This window comes from Pyxicephalus adspersus, chromosome 1 (assembly GCF_032062135.1).
Source record: "Pyxicephalus adspersus chromosome 1, UCB_Pads_2.0, whole genome shotgun sequence".
In the NCBI taxonomy this organism is placed as follows: Eukaryota; Metazoa; Chordata; class Amphibia; order Anura; family Pyxicephalidae; genus Pyxicephalus; species Pyxicephalus adspersus.
In genome coordinates this window covers 69,498,575-69,502,458 of record NC_092858.1, presented here as the reverse complement: position 1 = coordinate 69,502,458, position 3,884 = coordinate 69,498,575, and the positions used below count along the sequence as shown (strand labels likewise).

Genomic DNA, 3,884 nt, shown 5'->3' with positions numbered 1-3,884 from the left:
TTACTCCACTTATAATGTACAACTGTGGCGTTGCTAGACTTGCTTGATAAGCTGCAAAACAAACCCTCAATGACCTGTGTAGCTGCAGAAACTGGAAAGCAATTCATCCACAAATTGTAGCACTGATTCTGTACCATTGTTTAAATGGTACCTCTTACACTTATTCACATTTGCTAAAAATCCTAATGGTATAAGCAGTGAACCTGGTAGAGGGATGCTTAACCTAAACTGCTGTTCCACTTGAAACATTAATAAGGTGCTACATCTGCTATATCCACATACTTCAATTTACTATCCACATAATACAAATGTATGCATTGCAATCAGTAAAGGTGGTAAAATTGATTGGGTACCCAAGGGGTATGAAAAAGAGAAAGAAAGGATATCAACAGAAAAGAGGATATCGAGTGCTGTAAGAGGAAATCCTCTGTGCATAGGTTCTAATGGATCAGTTAACACTTATAGAGCATTGGAATATGAAGATGGCATTCTCAGAATACCAAGCTACAGACAGCAAACTGATTGAGCATGGTACAGCACTGCCTGGATAAAAGATAAAAGCAGGCTATGTTTTATTGCCTCACTTTTTAAATTTTCCTGGAATATACCTATAAATAACAGAAAGGTGAAAATCTCACATGGGTTGTAGCCAGCACCAGCCAAAAGCAGCAGCTGTAGGGACCAGTACCATGATTAGGTTCTTATATAACCCCGTCTAGCTTCACAGAAACCTGCAAGTTAACAGCCAATGCAAAATAAAAAGGTATTTTTTAGAACACATTCTTCCCAGAATAGCTGCCAATAGAGCACTGGCCTTGGGCCATCAGCTGGCACCACTAATCTAGATTGCAATTACCTGATCACTAATGAGACCACAAGATTTTTCACATTGTATAAATGAACCATGGTCATGTAACTCTCAGAGCCAGTTAAATATATACAATAGAACCTCGTTGTCAGTTCTTCTCTACTTTAGTTTTTGGTGACAGGAAGCTGCCACAATGAGATTTATTGTATATCCTGGGGCATAGAACATGATACTGTAACTTGTTTTTCCTCCTTCTTATCATTTTTGTGTGGCCTACTGAAAAAAGGAAGTAAAAACCTAACTAGGCTGACTCATATGAATTATTTTGTTTGTATCAAAAGCAATCCAAAATATTCTTTTTTGGTAATAATATTTGCAGAGGAAGAGCAATAGAGGAGTGTTGTGACTCTTACTTAAAGTGTATTAAAACTCTAATACCAAACTTCCCTTATTAGTTCCCTTTTGATCTGGTAAACATATCATTAAAAGTGTTCTGGCATTATCTATTTGATAGGACCACCAAAATACTTGTAGATCGTGTCAGAACCTGATGAGAGGGAGGCTATGAGTAGTTTAGCAAGAATGCCCTGCTGTATTTTTTCTTGTTTTGAATAGAGTAGAGAAGTATTGAATCCTGTCAGACATTTTTGCTGTCCGCTTTCTAGTGTATGGCCTTCTGATGACCATGGTCTGAAGTTGATAGGAGATCCAAAATTATGCACTTATCATTGAAGAAAATCAAATTCCAGACATTTATTCTGGTGACTACTTTCTAGAGAGATCTCCTCTATTGTTTTAGAATCTATACTCAAAACAACATTTTAAACATAGCTGACAGGGGTTTTAGGCATGTTAGGCATGACCCACTCTTTAAACAGACACCACCACCTTGCCCATTCAATACGTTTGTAAAATACCTCCTCTCCCCAAAACAGTTGTGCTCACTTCACGAACAGTGCTTTGATTCTGCTACTGACAATAGCTTCATATACTTCCAGGTATATAGGTACCCAGTTTCCCCGAAAATTAGCCCTAGCATGATTTTTCTGTATTTTTGATGATGCTCGAAATATAGGCCCTACCCTGAAAATAAGCTACTATATATATATATATATATATATATATATCCAAATTTGATAGATTTCAGGGTTTAGAGAAATATGATGATGTTCCAGAAGATGATGACATGACTATATTTGCATAAATGTAGATTTTTGTTCATGAAAAGATAAGACATCCCATAAAAATAAGCCCTAGTGCATTTTTTTGGAGCAAAAATTTATATAAGACACTGTCCTAATTTTGGGGGAAACAGGGTATGTAACCTCCACCATGTGTCAGTGCTGGGGTCTAGCAGCCAATCGAATGCGAATGATGTGGTGATGCTTGGCAGAGGTATCACAAGTGTGGCAATATAGAATTGCAGATCCTTTGCAAAGAACACTGTTCCCAATTATATTTCATCCGCATATTTAGCTACTATTATCTTTCTTATTTTGAAAAACCTACAAACCTAGTTTAGGAAGTTCCACTGTAATTAGTTCTTCTAAACATTTTAATTGGTGAGCAGGTAACCATATCCCAGCTCTATAAAGGAAGGGAAGTAGTGTGAATACATCACGTTTGGCAGAAGTACCGAGGGTGCAGCCTTTCCCTTAGTTTCTGATTGTGTAAGTGCTTAGTTATGTACAAATTGGGCTGCAACTCACAAAACACAATGAATGAAAAAGGAAAAGCCCAAGGCTAGGAAAGACAGAGAGGACAGTGTCTGCACAGACAAGGCATGCTGGTGTGACTTTTATCACTACACTTGTTTATGGAATTCTAAGTTTAGTGGAGCTGTGATAGGGGGCAGAGCAAAAAAACAGCTGCAAAAACTGCAACTTCAGAGGACGCTTCCTAAAACAGAATAAATAAAAAACTGGTTCTTTCTTCGTAGCAGTTTTTACTTTAGGACAACCCTGTATTGATGAAGACCAGGGGACGGAAGCATTGGGGGACATTGCTGTCCTCACACTAAAACAGACATTACTGCTGATTTGAAGTGGAACTGCACTCAAAAAGTAAGGATTTGCTCTGTTTTTGCAATATTTTAGGAACATTATTTCTGCCTAAGCAGTACCCAGATAATGTACATGTTGTCATTAATTCCTCCTGATTCATAGTAGTGATTTTCCTGGTAAATGAGGGTGCCTAGGTACTCCTGCAGCCTCTTAACTATATATATGAGGTGTGAGATTTGGGGCCCTGCAGCCTCTGCTAGTTGTTGGAAATTTAGAGTAAGGTTTAGTGATGTCACTGTTGTGCAGCTCAGTATGATGCAGATATTTCCCCTCAATTCATCTCCCAGACACTGGTAAGGAACTATTGGAAATCCCCCAAAGGAGCCAAAAGCAGCAATTCATCCAGTCACTAACCCTTCCCTACTCTAGCTAAAACAGAAATAAAAGTCTTACTTCAATAGAAGAACTGACAACCACCAGCCAATGATAACTCTGCATGCTGTTTACCTAAATAACTGGCTCACAGCAGCCCATTACATTATTATTACATTGGTTTCCAGCAGCGCTGAGCTCTTTGCTGTGTACACAACCAGCTTACAGTTGTTCGGATTCGGCTACGCTGGATCCAAACTTTAAACAACCCTCTGCCCTCTATGGAGTCACCAGCAGCAAGTAAAACTTCTGAGAACAGGAACAAAGTATTAAAACCTGACATGGATCCAACCCTTCTTCGTGCTATTAAAAACAAACATGGCCAGATAAATACATACAACACTACCTAAGGATATAAGAGGGACAATCATATGGGCTGTATATGACACGCCTATTGCATGCGTTAGGAAAAAGGGGCCGGTGTGGATCTTCATCCCCTCTGCAACCAATCTAAATGAATGGTCAGCCTTATCACAACGCATGTTATCATGCAACATAATAGGACAGATTTAATAAAGCTCTCCAAGACTGAAGAAGGGAGAACCTGGGTGATCCAGCAAACCAGGAATGGATTTCTTCAACTCATTTACTAATTTTTGGCAACTGGTTTCAATCCTGGACCAGATGCATTCCAGGTTTGC

At 38.9% G+C, this 3,884-nt stretch overlaps 1 protein-coding gene across 2 annotated transcripts in view; it reads right to left on the bottom strand.

Moving 5' to 3' along the window:
- SEPTIN10 (septin 10) overlaps nt 1–3,884 on the bottom strand; it is a 35,412-nt gene that overhangs the window by 30,855 nt on the left and 673 nt on the right. The window lies entirely within an intron of this gene.